At 41.5% G+C, this 21081-nt stretch overlaps 1 long non-coding RNA gene across 2 annotated transcripts in view; it reads right to left on the reverse strand.

Annotated features, from left to right (window-relative positions):
• LOC116747427 overlaps window positions 1-21081 on the reverse strand; it is a 124888-nt gene that overhangs the window by 58725 nt on the left and 45082 nt on the right. The gene's annotated exons all lie outside the window — the stretch shown is intronic.

The raw sequence follows: 21081 nt of genomic DNA on the forward strand, positions 1-21081 counted from the left end.
ATAAAGAGAAAAGAGTCATCTTTGGCATTTGTCCTATTCTTCCTCTTATAATATAAATCTGAGTTCAGGATTCTTATTTATCATTTTGGCCCAAAGTAGGGCCTCCATATAATAGTTGTGCAGGCTATGCATCCTGCTCTATGTAGATGTGCCCTCTGGAGGTGTGCAGTGTACAGTCTGCCCAACTCTATGGAGCAGTCCTGCAATATTAATGCTTTCCACATAAGTGTCTTGTAAATGGCTATTTAGTTGAAATAGAAACATAAACTTCATAGTTCTATAGGAGTAAGTTATAGAATATATAAAATACGTTGATTTTCTTGCTCATGTACAGGAAAGATGGTTGCATAAAGTAAGTTTTTACTATCAAATTTTTAAAAACATTTAGCTCCTAAGGATCTCTAGATGTGAAAATTCAAAAGCCTTTTTCAACTCTCTAGAGGTACCATTTATAATTGAGTGTGTATGCAAGCACCCAACTCTGATGGAATTTTTCATTCTTAATCACCACCACAACAAAAGCAATAATGTATACAGTGACTTCCTCTTCTCCATCTGGCTAACTTCTTCTCATCTTTCAAGACTCGATGTCTCCATAGACAGATGAATGGATAAAGAAGATGTCATGTATATATATACAATGGAATATTACTCAAACATAAAAAAGAATGAAATAATGCCATTTGCAGCAACATGGATGGACCTAGAGATTTATCATACTAAGTGAAGTAAGTCAGACAGAGAAAGACAAATATCATATACCACTTATGCATGGAATCTAAAAAAATGATACAAACGAACTTATATATAAAACAGAAATAGACTCACAGACATAGAAAACAAACTTATGGTGACCAAAGGGGAAAGGTGGGGGAGGGATAAATTAGGAGTTTTGGATTAACAGATATACACTACTATATTTAAAATAGGTAAACAACAAGGGCCTACTGTATAGCACAGGGAACTATATTCAATATCTTGTTATAACCTATAATGGAAAAGAATATATATGTGTAACTGAATCATTTTGGTGTACACTTGAAACTAACACAACACTGTAAATTAACTATACTTCAATTTTTTAAAAAACTCTGGAAATGAAAAAGAAGACTCAATATCACCTTTAGAAGGCTTCCTGAATCATCTCCCACTTCTGTAGGGCTGATGCTCTACTGGACCCCATAGTACCCAGTTACTTCTATCATATAGTGACAGTATCTTTTCATGTTGATGCCCTTCACTGAAACATAAGGTCCTGGGACTTCCCTGTCGGCGCAGTGGTTAAGACTCTGTGCTCCCAATGCAGGGGGCCCGGGTTTGATCCCTGGTCAGGGAACTAGATCCCACATGCATGCCGCCACTGAGGGTTTGCATGCCACAACTAAGGAGACAGACTGTCGCAACTAAGGAGCCCTCAAGCCACAACTAAGGAGCCTACGTGCCGCAACTAAGACCCAGCACAACCAAATACGTATACTATTTTTAATTAATAATAAAAATAGAAATATGATCTCAATCAGTAACATTGCTAATGGTTGTTCTCTATATTTAGTGGTCCAAGATATCAATATTCAATCAAATATCTACAAAAATCTGTGAGTGGATTTTAGCATAGTTCTTTTTTATTACAAGTGTTGACTTTCTTTTTAAAATAACTTTTAAAATTTTTATTTATTTTTGGCTGCATTGGGTCTTCGTTGCTGCACGCGGGCTTTCTCTAGTTGCGGCGAGGGGGCTACTCTTCGTTGTGGTGTGTGGGCTTCTCACTGCCGTGGCTTCTCTTGTTGCGGAACACTCGCTCCAGGTGCGTGGGCTTCAGTAGTTGTGGCTCACGGGCTCTTGAGCACAGGCTCAGTAGTTGTGGCGTGTGGGCTTAGCTGCTCCATGGCATGTGGAATCTTCCCGGACCAGGGCTTGAACCCGTGTCCCCTGCATTGGCAGGCGGATTCTTAACCACTGCACCACCAGGGAAGTCCCAGTGTTGACCTTTTTGATTTTTGAAAATACTTCTTTTGAGAGACTGCTTCATCTTGTCTCTACAAGTAAGGACTTATTTACTCAAATAACCATTGAACATATTGTTTCTGTGAGCGCAATAAATGACTACAAGAAGAACATATCCATTTCTGGTTTGCAGAACCATCATTCCACAGTTGTTTGAGGCATTATCACAGCATCCTTGAGTAAAGGTTTTTCTTCTGCTGAAATCTGTGACATGTATCAGCAAGAGTTGGGATAGCTGCTGTGGACTTGTGGGACCTGCTCCCTCATGCCTGGCTTTGAGCAACAAACTGATCCCATCAAAGCTTTTTTCTCCCTAAGCGTCAGACAACTGACTCAACTTTGAAAAACCTAACCATCCAGTTGCTTAATTTCATTAACCAGATAAGCTGGTGTGTGTTGTGTGAGTGTGCGTACATATGTGTTGTGTATGCAGGAGCTGAGATGGTTGTTTACAAACTGTAAAAAACTCAAATTTAAAAACAAAACAAGAAAACTAGATCTCAGGGAACAAAAACCAATATGTCCAAACCATGACTGCCTGTGAGGAAGCTGTCACATTTTCTCTACTTAAAGGCACCTTTGACAAGGTCAATTTCTTCACTCCCATGAGTAATCTTTTGTGGGTCATTGATTAGGCCCTTACATAACATAGAGATGAATAAGAAAGTTTGATATTAAATGAAAGAGATGAGGGACTTCCCTGGCGGTCCAAGTGGTTAAGACTTCGCCTTCCAGTGCAGGGGGTGTGGGTTCGATCCCTGGTCGGGGAGCTAGGATCCCACATGCCTCACAGCCAAACACCAAGACATAAAACAGAAGCAATATTGTAACAAATTCAAAAAAGACTTTAAAAATGGTCCACATGAAAAAAAAATCTTTAAAAAAATGAAAGAGATGAGAAAAGAATTATTTCTCACTGAGAAAGAGGAAAGCTATGGTCATACACTTAAACAAATGAACTGAAGTATTTTGCTGAGTTAAACACAGGGTTAGTTAATTCACACAAAGGTACCAGGGAATATAAGGAGTTTTTAGAGATGTTATCCTCAAAGAATACATATGAGAGAGAAAAATATGCATATGAAATTAAGTTGGAAGGGAAAGTTAATACATACAATTACAACAATAGATCAGCTAATGGCGGACTTAAAACTCAGTTATGAGAACTGTATAAAAGGTGAACATGCCTTAATTAATACAAATGAGAATGAACAGAGTCACGTTCTGCCCCTAAATGTACCAAGAACCCCTAGAGAAGAGCATGCTCAAAACGGTACAGAAACAGAGATGGGCAGGGAGCAAAGTTTATAACTTCCCCCTCACAGCTGACCATCCTTAAACACATTGCGCTCGGAATTCAAAGTAAGCCTAAGACAGGAAAACCCTCCTAGATCTTGTTCTAGACACATCTCTCTTTTTTTTTTTAACACCTTTATTGAAGTATAACTGCTTTACAATATTGTGTTAGTTTCTGCTGTATAACAAAGTGAATCAGCTATACGTATACATATATCCCCATATCTCCTCCCTCTTGCATCTCCCTCCCACCCTCCCTATCCCAGCCCTCTAGGTGGTCACAAAGCACTGAGCTGATCTCCCTGTGCTAAGCGGCTGCTTCCCACTAGCTATCTATTTTACATTTTGTAGAGACACATCTCTTGTTATCTCTTTGTCACAAAGATAAATACTCTCCAGAATGGTAGAATTTGCCAGTTCTCTGAAAGCGTGATGAGGAGGAAACAATTTTGCTTTGACAGTCAACTGGCACATATATGACTGTTTATGTCAATTATTTCTCCAATTATGGAAAGATGATCGATTTTAACTGAAGACATAATTCTAGCATTCAGAGTCCTTTTTTTTCTTCTAAGTCATTGGCTTGGATCAGTTATCCAGCATTCAATGACATGAGTTTCAGGGCCACAGCCCTTGATCTGCCCTCCCACACTTCTCATATCATAAGGCCAAGAGTACAAATACCTGCCCAGAGCAAAAACCCCAGCATGTTTCCTCACAAATTCCCAAATCCAATGGAAACCAAGCTGAAAGGACTCAAGAAACTAGAAGGGAGTGCATTTGAAAACAACCTAACAAAACAGGTAACACTTCTTACCTATTTTACCACCACTTTACTTCTGCTCATGGAATTGGTGAGGGGATGAGGAAAGGCCTTACTTTCTATAATATTGGCTATTGGCAACTTGATTTAAGGCATTTTTTTCCTCACAAAACATACAACTGAAAGTGGAAAGTCCTTCGATAGGTGGCCAATTGTGATTGTTAGTTTTATGTGTCAACTTGACTGAACTAAGGGATGCCCGGATATCTGGCAAAGCATTATTTCCGGATGTGTCTGTGAGAGTGTTTCTGGAAGATATTGGCATTTGAATCAGTAGACTGAGTAAAGAAGACTCCCCTCACCAATGCAGGTGGGTAGCATCCAATCCATTGAAGGCCTGAGTGGAACAAAAAGGGGGAGGAAGGGAAAGTTCACTCTCTCTGCTTAAGCTGAGACATCCATCTTCTCCTGCCCTTGGACGTTGGTGCTTCTGGTTCTCAGGCCTTCGGACTCAGACTGGTATACCACCAGGTTTCCTGGTTCTCCAGCTTGCAGGCAGCAGATCAGGTAACTTCTCAGCTTCCATAACTGCATGAGCCAATTCCTATAATTATCTATCTATCTATCTATCTATCTATCTATCTATCCTATTGGTTCTGCTTCTCTGGAGCATCCTAAATAATATACCAATGTTTTTGTGGAATGTAGAAAGCATGGCTTTTTATATCACCTGGTGATGTAAATACTCAGAAGGTTAACCCCAAACTTCCAAGGTATAAAGTGACAGTGGGAAGGGATGGTCATATTCAAATTGTTAAAATATCCATAGGGAAGACATAGAAACTGACCACAGACGTTTATAAAACATCAATCATCAGAAATCCCATCCTAACACTAGCCTCAAATACACCTTCTGAATACCTGAGCTTAAGTAAGAGTGATTAGCTCTAGTACTTGGAAATGTGGGAACAGAACCCTACTGGGAAGTAAAAAATCAAACCTGTCAAGAAACAAATCTCTCTTTCCCGTACGTAAACAATTTCCCCAAAAGAGACAGAAGGGCTAACACCGTATCCTTAAAAGAGAAAATCAGAATACAAAGGGTAACATCTCTAAAAGGAATTTCCTGTTTTCACACCAAGCTTCTGCTTCACTACATTGATGGTGTGCAGAAAACAAAAACAGGAATCCTTTGGGTTGACTGAGGAGAGGCACACAGAGTACAAGCCTGTGAAAATAGTAGCCCTGCTCATGGACCAAGGGCTGAGGACGTCCAATAGAAATATAACCATAGCTGGCGTTGACCAAGGTCAGGCCCCACACTGGCTACTTCATACCTGCATTTGATTATTTAACTCTCATGGCAACCATCTGAAACAGATATTTTTATTTCCATCTTAAAACGAGGAGACAGAGGCATCAAGAGACTAACTAACCTGTCAAGCTAGCTGTATAGAGCCTAACACAACTAGCAAGTGACAGTCAGGAGTCAGCCCATGTCTTTCTGATTCCTCCCTTTAAGCAACTCTTGCTCCCTGTGTTGAGACTGATTCTTTACTCCCAGGTCTTTACAGCCTCTTCTTTCGCAGACATGCAAAGGACAATGCCATGATTAACTCATTCAGCATGGAAACTGTCATTGTAAAAATTACAGAGGCTCTCTCTAGAGAAAGCCAAAATATCGGTATGAAAAATAAAATTCACAGTCAATCTGACATTAATTTGCCACGTCTGAAGAACTGAGTGCTACAATTTTTATTTGCTAATGTATCCCATTCCTGAAAGTGTTGGATAGCTGATATTTTTGTTTTAAATTAAAATGGAAAAAATATAGGTTTCAAAGCTGTTAAAGATATTGTGAATGTGCTTCAAATTATTATTTTTTAGAGGGGAAGTCTCAAAATCAGAGCTGGAAACAGCTAGTTTGAATGATTTTTTAAAAATAATTAGTTTAGCAGACTTATCCAGATGAAGCTCACATCTTGGAACTGTGAAGTTCTAGATTGTCCTTTGGCAGAGGGAAGCAGATAAGTAATCTATAATAACCCACACCTCAACCTCCCCCTCCCGTACTTCCAATCTCTCTAATAGCAATAACTTCTCTCTCTGGCTTAAAACATCTGAACAGCTCTATGTTCTGTCAGTTTACTAATTACAATAATTCTATCTCTGCAATCGTTTCCTTCCTGCTCCGTCTGTTGCAACCACCTGTATCCTACTTCAGATCCTTCTTAACTCTTGCCTCTGAAGTGGCTTCTTTCCCTGTGCCCAGTTCTTCCTACTCTGTCTTATATTTAGCCAGAGAGTTTTATCTACAAAAGCACATCAGTCAATTAACATAAAGCACATAGATCATCTTCAAAACCTCCAGTGATTCCCTATTGCCAAACCAGAAACAAGCAAAACAATACAAAACAAAATGCAGTTCTCAGTTTCGCATTAAAGGCCTCCCATGATCTGATCACTGTTTATTTTTCCAGACAAGATGGCGTCCCAATATCCCATCCCCTGCACCGTACTCTGTAGTCACAGAAGACAATGCAATAGGTCCCTAAAACACCTTGCATTCTCCTACTAGGGCTTTTTTTTTTTTTTTTTTTGCTTCAAAATACTGTAAGTTCTGTGAAAATGGAAATTTTGCTTGGTGTACTATAAATATTTGTTAAATAAATGAGTGAATGAATGGTGTTCCCCCTGTGTGGAATGGTCTTTTCTCCCATCCTTACCTGACTATGTACTAACAGTTCCCTCCATACATCATTTAAATCATTCCTCCTCCACAATCCTTCCCTGATGACCCTTACAGAGTCCGTCCCTTGACTATGTCTGCTCTTCCCTTGATTGGCTCTTCTCTGTTCTAACATTTCCACAGGCTGCCTCAGATTACAGGCCCTCTGGCCTCTCGTTCTTCTGCTAGAAAAGCCCTTGGAGAGCAGAGGTAAAGTGTGTACTTCAAGCATGGGGCCTGGCACATAGTAGGAGCTCAAAAGGATAATCATCATCATGTATTAAACTGAAGCTTATTAACAACAGCCAGGCCACACAATACATTCCTGTGTACATGGTTTTTATCTGTATGAGATTTATTTTATCTTCAGGGACAAACTGTGGAATATACAAACATATGTATATATCTAAATCAGGGATCAGTAAACTTCTCCTGAAAAGAGCCAGACAGTAAATATTTTAGGCTTTATGAACCATAAGATCTCTGTTACTTTTATGGCAAAAATAGGCATAGACGTATAAACAAATGGGCATGACTGTATTCCAATAAAACTTTATTTATAAAAGCAGGCAGTGGGCCATGAAAGGGACCAGGATGTCACCCTGGCATTAAGAATTATTTTGAGCTGAAGGCATTTGAGTTCCAGAACTTCCTTATCAGCCTAAAAGCAGAGCCTCCCACAAGAACTCAATTGTCACAAATCTCTCCCCAGGAGAAAATCCCATCTTCTCTTCTCCAGGAGAGGAGGAGTTGACATCACACTCAAACAGACATTACCATAAACTATCATAACTCCCATCTATGTTCCTAAGGACCCATTTATCCTTCCAAAAAGTCATTTGTGTTTCCATTAGCACCCTTTCTCTGTCCCCAACCCCTCTCTAAAAAGTCATTTGTCCTCCCAGAAGTACCCCCTGCCCCTCCCCATCTCCTATTGAGATGATATATAAGCTCCAAACTCTAACCACCGCCTTGAGTCACATTTTTCTGCAAACTGTTGAGTACCTATGCAAATAAACACCTGTCTTTTTTTCTTGCGAATCTCTCTTTTGTCAGTTTAATTTGCAGGTCTCTGAGCACTGAACCTAAGAGGGTAGATAAAAAGGTGTTTTTCTCCCCAAAAGTTGGATTTGGCCCAAGGGGCATAGTTTTCCAGCCCTGTATTGAATCATAACATCAAATTAGCAGGAACAATGGCTGCTGTGTTTCTTCAGTTTCTCCTTTCACTGAGGCAGACAAAACTCTGTTTCCAATTAAGATCAAAAAACACTCATTCCTATAAAGGGCTTCTCAGTGCTGATGACTATGTTCCTGCTGGAGGGATGCAAAAATAAATATGTGAAAAGTCACTTGTGAGCATCCAGTACATAAATATTTGGCATTTTGTAGTATCATTTCCTTCCCCTCTATTTCCCAATTTATATCCTGTTGATTTTTTAAATTTTTTATTTATTTATTTATTTATTTTTGGCTGTGTTGGGTCTTTGTTTCTGTGCGAGATCTTTCCCTAGTTGCAGCGAGTGGGGGCCACTCTTCATTGCGGTGTGCAGGCCTCTCACTGTCGCGGCCTCTCCTGTTGCGGAGCACAGGCTCCAGACGCGCAGGCTCAGTAGTTGTGGCTCACGGGCCCAGTTGCTCCGCGGCATGTGGGATCCTCCCAGACCAGGGCTCAAACCCGTGTTCCCTGCATTGGTAGACGGATTCTCAACCACTGCACCACCAGGGAAGCCCTATCCTGTTGATTTTTGAACTTTGTTAACTTTTTGGCACTGAAAATAGATTCTGTTTTCAGAGTGATTTGCCATTCTAGACATATATGATATTTTCCCTTTCTAAAGAATTTTTTTGAGAGGGAAAAAAAGCACATAAAAAATAAATCCAAATACTGAATTGAATATTCATTATGGTCTCAACTATATAACAAATGTTCACAGAATTGGTAAGTAAATACTCTTCAGTATTACAGAGAAAAATTTTGTTTCAATGGAGAACACTGCATCTTTTATAGCACACCCTTTGGGTTATCAGATTCTGGTCCTGTTCATTGTCTTTGAACTGTTTTGCATCTCTTTGTAAATTACAGGTAAATAGTAAATATTCAAACTCTACCTTGTCTGACGGGAGATTTAAATGACTTCCTCTCCCTCTGGAAAAAACAGTTTGGGTTCTTACCTGCAAACTGGACTGGATCCTATTACTTTACCCAAATTGTCCATTCTTAACACATTGTCCGTTCTTCCAGTTTTCTTCAAAATCTGGCTACAACCCTCCAAACTAACATATCCAATTTTTCTCCCTCCTGCCTGACTCAGAGTCACCAAGAGCTAAAATCTGACTACCCTATTGAGACCCTGGGCTCCCTTGCAGCTGGCCTTTTCCCCTAGGACTTGAAGAAACCTTGCAAGCTGAATCAGCAAGACTCCATAAAAACCTCGAAGGACTCACTACCCCAGCAGACCAGGCATGGGCTAGAATTCTGCATGGACAAGCCACTGCCTGGACCACTTAAGGATGTCCAGTGAAATGATCAGGCCACACATGCCCTTATATGAGAGGCAACCAAGACTGTGGACAACATGGCCATGAGCATGAACATACTAACGAGAGCTTCAGGAAAGTCAGTGAGCGGTGCTGCCTAACCAACTGGTGCTCACATAATTCTGGCTTCCAGACAGGGTGCATGCACAGTAAGTGGAAGCAACTATTCTAAACTTGTTTCCCGAAACTTCTTTGACATCTTCATATAATCACATTTGAGAGGCCAACAAAGAAATCTGTCAGGTGTCTGCAATTCTCCTGACTCTTGAGCTAAATATTTTCCTCCACCCATTTCTTGGAATCTAGTGGACTGGTTACCCTTAGTGTTCAACTCCTGACACTTCAACATAACTTTTTATTTTTATATTGGTGTTTCTCTTTTTCACTTGGGGCAACCCTCTTTTGAAATGCCTGGTCTCCAGGATCCTAAAACAACTTACCTTTGCCAGCAAATCTCAACAGATGGTTTCACTGGTTTTACAGGAACAATGCCAACAAGAGTCCTGGAAAGACTATTTCTTAGACCCTGCTTCCTCCACTCAGGAAGTTTCTGATCACCTCTGTGTTGTTAACTGACTCATGATATTTGTCTTGAACAAAAGCGGAGATTGACTGCACTGAATTTTATCTGAAGCCTGTGCTCCTAGAAAGCAGCAAGGGTTAAGAATTTCACCATCCCTTTCCAGAAAAGAGTAAGTGCAAAGGACCACCTGCCCTTGGTATTCAGAGATAAAGACCCACCTCCACCATTCCTTGTGGCTCCTCCTGACTCCCACAAGACTCCCTGTCTACCCTGCCCCATGACTCCCTTGTTTACTACTTGCCTGTGTAAAACTTCAGGTGTTCTCTTTCTTCTTTGAGATGTTCGTTGTTAACGAACATTCTCCTTATTGCAATAGCCTGCATAAAATCATCTCCTTAATTGTCCAGTGCATTTTGTCTTTGATGGTATTTTCAAAATTTTTACAATCAGTACTGATTATTGTAGGACAGGAAAAACTTTTTTCCTCTACTCTCCTAGGTTTTTCAGTTGGGGCTCTGCAGATTAGACTGACAAAAGATAGATTAATAAGAGATAATAAACAGAGTTTATTAACATGTGCATCGTGCATATACACAGGAATACTCAGTGATGAGTAACTCAAAGAGGTGGTTAGAACTTGGGCTTATATAGCATCTTAACTAAAGAACAATACATTTTAGCGAAGTGACAAGACAAAGGAGAGGACTTTGAGTTTTGGGGGGCAAAAAACTGTGGGACAGCAAATACATGCGGAAACTAATGGAAAATAAGGGCTAGCTGGTAAAGTTTGTTATGTAGATTCTTCTGGTGCCCTTTCTGGGCTGAGTCTAGAGTTGTCTCCAGGGATTAAGACCCTTCCTGCCCTTCCTGGTAAAGAAGGAGAGGGCAGAGAGTTTTTCTTGTGTCTGCTTCTTCTCAATTGCCTTCAGCTCAAAACAACCTTTATGCTGGAGTAGCATATTTTGGGGAGGCATACTCTGAATGCCTTCATTATCCTTATATTTTATTTATTATTTTTTTTAATTTTTAAAATTTATTTATTTATTTTTGTTTTGGGCTGTGTTAGGTCTTCACTGCTGCACCTGGGCTTTCTCTAGTTGCGGACAGTGGGGGCCACTCTTCATTGCAGCGCGCGGGCTTCTCACTGTGGTGTCTTCTCTCATTGCGGAGCACGGGCTCTAGGTGCGTGGGCTTCAGTAGTTGTGGCTCGCAGGCTCTAGATCACAGGCCCAGTAGTTGTGGCGCACGGGCTCAGCCGCTCCACCACATGTGGGATCTTCCTGGACCAGGGACCGAACCCGTGTCCCCTGCATTGGCAGGCAGATTCCTATCCACTGTGCCACCGGGGAAGCCCTATTCTTATATTTTAAAAGAATAAATAGTACAAAAGTTCTTTTTTAGTTTTTCATTCAAAAAGTGTTTTGGATTTCTGTGATCCTATGATGATTTTTCCATTGGAGGAAAAGGGACAAATCATTTTTGAGCTTTGTATCACAGTTACTTTGTGCACATTTTGTGTGTGTGTGTGATAGCTGTAGTTGTGAATATTATGATATCTATTTTACTAATGACGACACAGGCTCAGGGACATAATGCCTGTGTAGTCCAGTTGTGCTGGACTGTGCTGGCACTCAGCATTCTTTTTACCTCCTTCTATACCTCGTCTGGTTTTCAGGGGTTAGAAATTTGGGAACCACATTCCCCAGATTTCCTTGCCAACAGGATTCTGGATTCAGTTTAGGTTCCCCTAATGAAATGGATATGCACGAAATTGGGTAGGTGGAGAGGAGGTACCAGCAGGTAGACCTATATGTATCAACAGATATGAATTCTTTTAATTAGCCTCCAGATGTTTCTCTGCTAATCACCCTCCCTGATGGTGCCAGCAGCTGCGACCACTGGTGGCAGTGTCCTGCAATTCCTTTGCTGAACAGCTGAAGCAACTTCCTGAGTCTCTGAGAGCCAGCAGGGAATCTGAGAGCTACCAGTGGCTTTCCCTGACCTTTGCTCTTCCAGCCCTTCCAACAGTCACATAAGCACCCAAGTCTCTGTGTTATCACCCTTATTGATTGAAATACCGAGAGTAATTTCTGTTTTGTTGTCCTAATCCTGACTGATACAGGGGTGCCTGATGCTACAGACCCTGGAAGCACAGAGCTAGACTTTTGATTCAGCTCTGTTTGACTCCATAGACCAAGTTCCTTGCCTAAGACCTCCCTGGTTCGCCAGCAGTTCCCTGCACCACAAATCATCCATCCTGGAATGACCTACTTCATGGAGGCTGACAATGGAGTTTTGAGAGCAGGAAGAGAGATGAGAGGAGGCATGAGGAGAATGAGTCCTCCAGTACAACCTCCAGAGGGGAAAAGCACATTATGTAGCTGTTGGACACATGAGAGAAATGTCAAAAGAACGTGATATCAGGTAGGTATTTATTCTGTACAATACAAAACAAAAAAGTTTCTTCAAAATGACACCACAATGGAGCCAGTATCTAGCCTAAGTAACCCGAGTCCTACCCAAACCCTTCCCCACCATCATGTAGGACCTGCTGCATCTGGGGTGAAGGAGAGGGCTCCAAGCCAAACTTTGGTCAAAGTCTGCCTTTGACACTGTCGACTGAAAAAGAAAAGCACAATGTAAAAGCTGTGAGTCGAATGTATTCAGTGTCTGACTGAAGACCACAGCCTGGGACACAGCCTCTCAGAGAGCTCTGAGAAACTGTTCCAAAGAGGTAAGGGGAGATGTTAGTATATATGTGATACTGGCAAAGGGGGTACATGCAACCAAGCACACATCTTGTCAGGTTGCTGCTAGTCATGAGGGACAGATATCTTAGTTAATGGTGTTAGTGCTTTTCTAAGTATGGGGAGATGCAAGAAATGGGGTTCATAAAAATTTCTCCTGAAAATATCTAACCATCTGAAGCCTTCTTCTGCCAGTTTTCCCAGAGCACAGAATGCCTCATTCTTGATCTCCACCCTGAACTCCTTTCAGAGGGTTCTAAAGGTCAGCAACTGCAGTGGCCAATAACTCAATCCTTGCAGAGCCAGATGGCGAGTGACATTCTTTTGTTGGCAACACCAGCTCACCACTTCTGACATCACCCCCTTTTTGCTCCTGGGTTCCCACCCCACCTATCTAGGTGTCAGTCTCAATCCCTGTTAACTGATCAGAACTGAAAGTGTGATGGGTTCCTGGAATATCTCAGTTCCAATAAAGGATACCCAAGCAAAGCCTTCTCCAGCCCCGTCTCTCTCTCTTTTTTTTTGCGGTACGCAGGCCTCTCACTGTTGTGGCCTCTCCCGTTGCGGAGCACAGGCTCCGGACGCGCAGGCTCAGCGGCCATGGCTCACGGGCCCAGGCGCTCCGCAGCATGTGGGATCTTCCCGGACCAGGGCACGGACCCGTGTCCCCTGCATCGGCAGGTAGACTCTCAACCACTGCGCCACCAGGGAAGCCCCCCGTCTCTCTCTCTTGAGAACATGTATCTTGAAATCCTGATCTGGCTCACATCCACAAAGCATGACACAGACACTATTCCTACGAGATAGGAGTCTACCCTTTCCTCAGAAACCTTCAGAGAAAGTCCCTCTGTCATCAGGTTCTAGTTTCAAACAGCTCAAACATAAAACACTTGGGGTTACTATTAAGCTGTGACCAAACCAAGACACATAGGGATTTCCTAAATATAAAACTATAAGATTGTTGGTCTCTCTGTCCCTAGAAATGTGTGAGGACTGGTTGACACCAGTCATAAAAGGCATTTAAGAAAATAGGAGTGCTTTAACTACCACACTCCTCTCCAACTTCTCCACAGATCAAGTAGATTTCCTCAGAATGGTATCAGACTGGAAACAGAAGTATCCTACATACATGTAAACACACACACAAACACACACACACACACCCCTCTTTTCCACCTCCAGTCTTTCTCAATTGTGTTATCTAAAATTAATAAATATTGACTCTTCTCATACACACACATTATGCTCAAATATCTTTAGGTTAAATTCCCAGCTGTTATCAGCATTAAGGGTACAGTCAAAGAAAGCCCCTAGGGTGAGCCTCACCAAACCCTCTCCCCTGATGGGTGAAATATTAGGTACTTTGAATCATTTCCACTTCGAAAAGGTTTTAAGAGTTGCTTACTGGTCTCATCTGACAAAAGTCTTTTGAGCCTCTAAGAAAGTATTTTATTTTTCAAAAGGTCAAAGTCACATAATTCCATGAATAAGTAAATTCATGAAGGCATTCAAGTTCAGTCTAAAAATCTAATCTCTGGCCCAAGTTGGGCTCTCAATTTAACAAAAATTTTAATTTAAATTTAATTAAAAAAAAATCATGCCTGGGGCTTCCCTGGTGGTGCAGTGGTTAAGAATCTGCCTGCCAATGCAGGGGACATGGGTTCGAGCCCTGGTCCAGGAAGATCCCACATGCCACAGAGCAACTAAGCTCGTGTGCCACAACTACTGAGCCTATGCTCTAAAGCCCGCGAGCCACAACTACTGAGCCTGTGTGCCACAACTACTGAAGCCCGCACGCCTAAAACCCACCCTCCGCAACAAGAGAAGCCACCGCAGTGAGCGGCCCGCACACGGCAACAAAGAGTGACCCCCGCTCCCCGCAACTAGAGGAAGCCCGCGGGCAGCAACAAAGACCCAACACAGCCAAAAATAAGTGAATAAAATAAATTCTTTTAAAATCATGCCTGCCTGTAACTCTCCATGACTCCTCCTTCTTCTTTACTTACATCCTTTCATTTAACACAGCCCACAACTACTTTTTGATTTCCTTTGTTTGCAACCCAGAAATGTAATCTTTGTTAAGAATCATAAGACTTTAAGTTTTCCCAGTTCTAGTGCATATATGAAATCATTTAACACCCTATGAAGTTTTCATTTCTGATGTTTAATATTCAGGCAGGAAATTGAGGCTCAGTGCAATCAATGGTTTCATTCAAGAAGAAGCAAAGTAGGATAAGAACTCAGGTCATTCTAACCTGAGTTCATTCATCCTGTGAAAATTATTGGACCCACTCCAGATTCTCAGAATCAGAAACTCTAAGGATGGGGCCCAATAACCTATCTTTAATAGGCCCCCCAGGTGATTCTGATGCTCACTGAAGTGTGGGAACCACTGAGTTACCAGATGCTACACAGTCTGGTGCTTGTCAACACTTCTGACCTCATCTAGTTCCGCTCCCCGCCTCGTCCACTCTGCTCTAACCCTCTAACCACTCTGGCCTTCTTTCCGCCTGTTAAATACCCCAGTCTGATGTCTAACTCGGGAATGTTTCACTTCTTACTCCCTCTGCCTGGAATGCATTTCCTGAGGTCTTGGTATGGCCTATGCCTTTTCATCTTACAGGTCTGAACTAAGATGTCATCTCCTCAGAGGAGCCTTCCCTAAATACTTTAAAAAGTCACCTTCCTCAATCCCCTATCTCATTACTTTCTTTTCTTGTCTTCATAACAGTTATTGAAGGGCTATGTTCTACTTTGGTAGAAATAGGACTGAATTGATGCCCTGCCATTAGGCCGTAGCGCTGCTAGGATTGCATCGATCTTCCTGTTTGTAACTATGGCCCCATCTTAAGTATTCCTAATTGAAAAACAAAGCCTCAGGAAACCGAAACTTAACCAGCCGCTCTCGCTTCGGTAACTATGCTTGCTGAACCCCCTTTTGCAACCATCCAACCAATCAGACGGTGACTAGTGTCTTTGTTTAAAAGTTAACCAATCAGTGACTACTGTCTTTGTTTAAAAGTTAGCCAATCAGTACTCCCCACCCCTGGAAAGCCCCGCAGAAGGTCCCGAGCTTGTTTGTACCTGTCTATAAAAGAGCTGTACTAAACTCCATCGGGACCTCTTAGCGTCACTGGCAACGAGTGCGCGGAGGTCCAGGTTCGAACCTGCAATAAATGACCCTTGCTGTTTGGCTTTGACTCTTGTCTCTGGTGGTCTTGTGGAGGGGTCTCGCGACCGTGGGCATTTCATTATCACTATAGGGGTGGGAGGGACTTTTCCTCTACCCTCTTAGGGTCAGTACCTGAGACCTTGAATTAAACAGACAAAAGACAGCTTAACAGGAGAAAAAGGCATACATAGTTAATTCATATTTCTAATTTTATGTTGGGGGGAGGTGCTATACAGAAAAGAAGTGAAAACTCCAAAGTGTTAGACTTTATCTAAGCCCCGGTTAGACTCCGGGGCTTAGGTACCATTTTAACAAAAGAGTGATAAATTGTGGAACAGTAACTAGTCAAAGTAAAAAGGGATTTGAGCTCCTAGGGGCTATAAATTGTGGGAAGGTAAATATATGGGGGAAACTAATGCTAGATGAGGGTTGTTTAGTAAGGTTTGTTATGTAGATTCAAGTCAGTGCCATCTCCAGTGATAAGAGTCATCAATGGTGATTAAGAGTATTCTCCTCTTCCTCTTTTGTGAAAAGGAGACACCATTACAAATGGAAATTTTTGCCCTGCTTTAAGGCAGAAAGGGAGAAGGCAAAGAGATCCTCCTGTGTCTACTGTTTCTTAATTGCTTTCAGCTCAAAATAATATACCAAAGTGGCATATTTTGGGATGACATATTCTGATCCCCTTTCCCACCTTAAATTTTCTTATTAAGTTTCATTTTCTTAAATTGCTATCTCCTCATCACTATACTGTAAGCTCTGTGAAGGCAGGGACCTTATCTGTACCGCTGGTTCAATAGTTATTTGTTGAATGAACTGACCTGGATTTCTTCTGTCTCTGCCCAAGTGTTCCCCCACATATGTCTCACCCCAAGTAATGTATAAAGTAATATTGCTGTAAATCGATTAGACAGGTTTTTTCTTCTATCTTTAACTTAAAGAAGCAAAAATATGTGGAAAAAATATGTGCAAAATAAAATGACATTGAAAAAGCCACTTCTAAAGGAAAGTTGATATGTGCCTACTGAAGAGATCAGAACATGCCACCCGAAAATATGCATCTTTGACATATGGATTATTTTGAGTCAATTGAGAACCTGCAGACACAGGGAAAGCTCTTTATCTCCCCCTCACTGCCTGAAAATAGAGTATAAATTTCCCCTTTTGTATAGGAAATTTACATTTATAAAGGAAATTTCCATTTGTAAAGCTGTCTCCCACCAGGAAGAGAGCTACTTCTCAGGAGACAACTCAGCACCTGAGAGACTCTTATCTGTATACAAGATAACCCTTATTAACCACACATTTCCTCCCCTCCCCTTCCCATAATTTACCTCCCCCACCCAGAAGCCCCAAACCCCTTTTCCTTTGTTTAGCCTAAGGTGGTATATAAAGCTTCCATCATCTGGCCACCTACCTGAGCTACAGTTTTCTTTGTGATTTCTCATGTGCACATACATAATTAAAATTGTTTTTTTCTCTTGTTAATTGGTATTTTATCAATTTGATTCACAGGCTCCAGGAGGATAGAGGGGGAAACAGATTTCCTCCCCTATACTACCAGGCCAGGAAATATTTTTTGCAAGAAATGTTTTAGGTCAAATTAATAAAACTCAGTTTGCCCCTTTGAATTTATCTTTATCAAGTGGGAGATATCCTTCCTTCTCAGTCCACCACTAGAAGTTATCTGAAATGAAAAAAAAAATTTTTTTAATCAAGATCCATATTGAAACAGGAGGGAAGGGGGCAGGGCACAACCCTTAAAGAATGACAGAGCCGTTGTGGGTATGACATAAACTGGTTAGAATCAACTAGGCCCAAGATGGCAGAAGATTCAACTTCCAGTAGACCTTGAGCCTCATTATATGCTCATTTTAATATATTAGCATACACTAAATGACACATCCACAGGCACCATGACAGTTCTGGGGCTAACCATAATAGGCTAAAAAGTGGGCGGTGGCCCAATTCCTGGAACTCCCCACCCCTTCTCCAAATTAGTTGGAATAATCTTCCCACTCTAGCCTATGAAATTATTCAGGCCATAAAAACTAACCACACCATATTTCAGGGCCTCTCTCGCCTTTTGAGACAGACCACGTTCTGTCTATGGAATGTGTATCTCTCTAAATGAATCCACTTTTTACCTATCACTTTGCCTCTGGCTGAATTCCTTCTGTGCTGAGACATAAAGAACCTGAGCTTCATTAAGTCCTGAGACCAGGTGTGCAATTTCAATTAAAAGGTAGTGGGTTTGAGTCCCAATCTGTGGGTTCAAGTCCCAATCTGAGTTTTGGCTGCATTCAAATCCCATCTGAGTTGTGTGGTTTTCAATATTACGCATCTGGGAAGGTCCCTCTCATTCCAACACTCTTCCAAAATCATTGTCCTCATCATTAGCATTAGCATTGGTATTGTTACCCAGTGCTCTGCTCTGATAATTCTCTTCTCATTCACATATCTAGTTTCAGATTTATTTTTTCTCAATGGGAAGCTATTGAACTTCACTGTTTATGTATATGTGAAATAGAGATAATAACTGCTTTTGATTCGAAAGTGCTATAGAAAGGAAAGGTATTATGTCATTATTATATTATTTTTCAAAGACATCTGCATGGGAGCAGATGCTTTTGTTTCCTTTAAAGATTTCCCAAAAGCCATTCCCCCATCATCTATATCTACAACATGCATTGATTTTACATAGAATCAAGTAAGATTGCTTATTCCTATAGAGACCTAACCTTAAGTAAATGAGAGAAGCTAGGTAGCATGAAATTCGAGTCAGAACTCATGTTTAGGGAGGGTCTGAAGGAAATGGACATCAAAAAACTAACTCAAAGTGCAGCCATGGACCATCTATCACTCGTCAGCATTGTTCATCAGAGCATGCTTCATAAAGCCAGTTATATCAATACATACAAAGTAAAATAAATGTCTATCATGGATCACTGAATCAGAAATTCTCTTCTGAGATACATTCATGCAAGGGCCAAGCTATTCCCCCTACACAGACTGGAAACCTCTAGAAACATTGCGATTCTCTTTTCGTCACTAGGATTCCATTGTGCAAGCTGCTGCTTCTATATAGCAAATAGAAGTCTGGAGTTCTCTCCAAGGCCCCACATCCTCAAGAGCCCCTGCCTAACCTGCAAAAAGAGAACAACTACATTCCAAGAGAGCAACTTGGATTCTGAAAGAACACGATGCAGTGTCTCATGAGACCCTTTTCCGTGGCCAGGATTTGCATCAGGGCTTACATGCAAATCCTGGCATTATCCTTATTTGTAACAGCACAACACATAAGAACTAGGACAGAAAACCGTAAACGTGATTGTAATTTACAGGACAGTTGTGAAGTCATAATCATATGTAATAACACCTTGTAAAATAATGTCACTCCTGTCCCCTTAGGAGCCTCACGCACATTTCTTTGTTCTCAGCTCCTGTGCTGCAAACTAGCACTAAGCTTTCCTCTCTTCAACTTAGTAGGAGTGAAAGAAATTTTGTCCTCACTGTGTCTGAGCTGGACCTCCAGAGTGGAGGTCCTTGTATTAGTTTTCTATAGTTAGGTAGGAAATTACCACAAATGCAGCAGCTTAAACAACATAAATTTAGGACCTCACAGTTCTGTAAGTCAGGCACAGCATGGCTGGCTCTCTGCTCAGGGTGTGACATGGTTGATATCCAGGTGTTGGCCTGGCTGGGTTCTTGTCTGGATGCTCTGGGGAGAAAATCTACTTCCAAGCTCATTCTGATTGTTGGCAAAATTCAGTTCCTTGCAAGCTGTAGGACTGGAGTCCCCATTTCCTGGCTAGTTCTCAACGGGGGGCCATGCCCTGCTCTTAGAAATACATCATTATTTCTCAGTGCCTTGACTTTTTTTTAACCATTTTTTTATTGAAGTATAGTTAATTTACAATGTTTTATTAGTTTCAGGTGTACAGCAAAGTGATTCAGCTTTATGTATATATATTTTTCAGATTCTTTTCCATTATAGCTTATTACAAAATATTGAATAGAGTTCCCTGTGCTATACAGTAGTTCCCTGTTGTTTATCTATTTTATATATAGTAATGTCTATCTGTTAATCCCAAATTTCCAATTTATCTCCCCACCCCACTATCCCCTCTGGTTTGTTTTTTATATCTGTGAGTCTGTTTGTTTTGTAAATAAGTTCATTTATATCATTTTTTTAAGATTCCACATGTAAGTGATATCATATGATATTTGTCTTTCTCCACCTTGATTCTTGTGCTTCAAATCTCTGCCCTCCTTTCTGGCAGCCAGCCAGAGGGACACTCTTTGCTTTTTTTTGTTTGTTTGTTTGCGGTACACGGGCCTCTCACTGCTGTGGCCTCTCCCGTTGCGGAGCACAGGCTCCGGATGCGCAGGCCCAGCGGCCATGGCTCACGGGCCCAGCGGCTCTGCGGCATGCAGGATCCTCCTGCACCGGGGCACGAACCCGCATCCCCTACACCGGCAGGCGGACTCTCAACCACTGCGCCACCAGGGAAGTCCTCACTCTTTGCTTTTAAAGGGTTCACCTGATTAGGTCAGGCCCACTCAGGATAACCTCCCTTTGCTATATAATATAACATCAGCACAGGAGTAATATATTCACAGGTTCCAACCACACTCAAAGGGGAGAGGATTATACAAGAGCAAGGCTCATGGGGAGCCATCTTAGAATTCTGCCTACCACAGCCCAAATGGATAAAGGTGACAGAAATAGTGAATCTGGGCAAGTAGTGGGTATAACAAGCCTCCAGGGTCATTTCAAAAGCACAAACCCTTCAGCTCCCTTATTCCTCCAAGCGTGCTTACCACCCTTTTTAGAGGGCAATACTGAACTCAGAGCACAGTACTCTAAAACTTGTGTTTCCTAAGGGAGCTTCCCCAAGTCCCCAAAGTTCAGGAGATCCTCTAATGTTTACCTTGTCATACAGTTTGTCACAAGGGGCTCAAACAGGCTTTTGTTGTGTTCTCTACAAGATTCCAACTTATGGGTAGGAATCTGTCTTCTCCACTGCAATCTCACCACAGTGCCTGTAGACAGTAAGTTCTAAGTGCATGCCTGCTAAATGGATGGCATATAATAATGACACAACTGTCTTGTAATTCCTCCATGACATACTCCTGTTTGATCATGTTTGCTGGCTTCACTAACCATTATTTTTACCAATCTGTATGGTATTTATGAAACTCCATTAGATAAACCAGCATTTATAAATTGTCTATAGTGTGCAAAATTTTACAGGAGATACAAAAAATAATGAAGATAGGGACTTCCCTGGTGGTCCAGTGGTTGAG

The sequence above is a fragment of the Phocoena sinus genome, chromosome X (genome assembly GCF_008692025.1).
Source record: "Phocoena sinus isolate mPhoSin1 chromosome X, mPhoSin1.pri, whole genome shotgun sequence".
Taxonomy (NCBI): Eukaryota; Metazoa; Chordata; class Mammalia; order Artiodactyla; family Phocoenidae; genus Phocoena; species Phocoena sinus.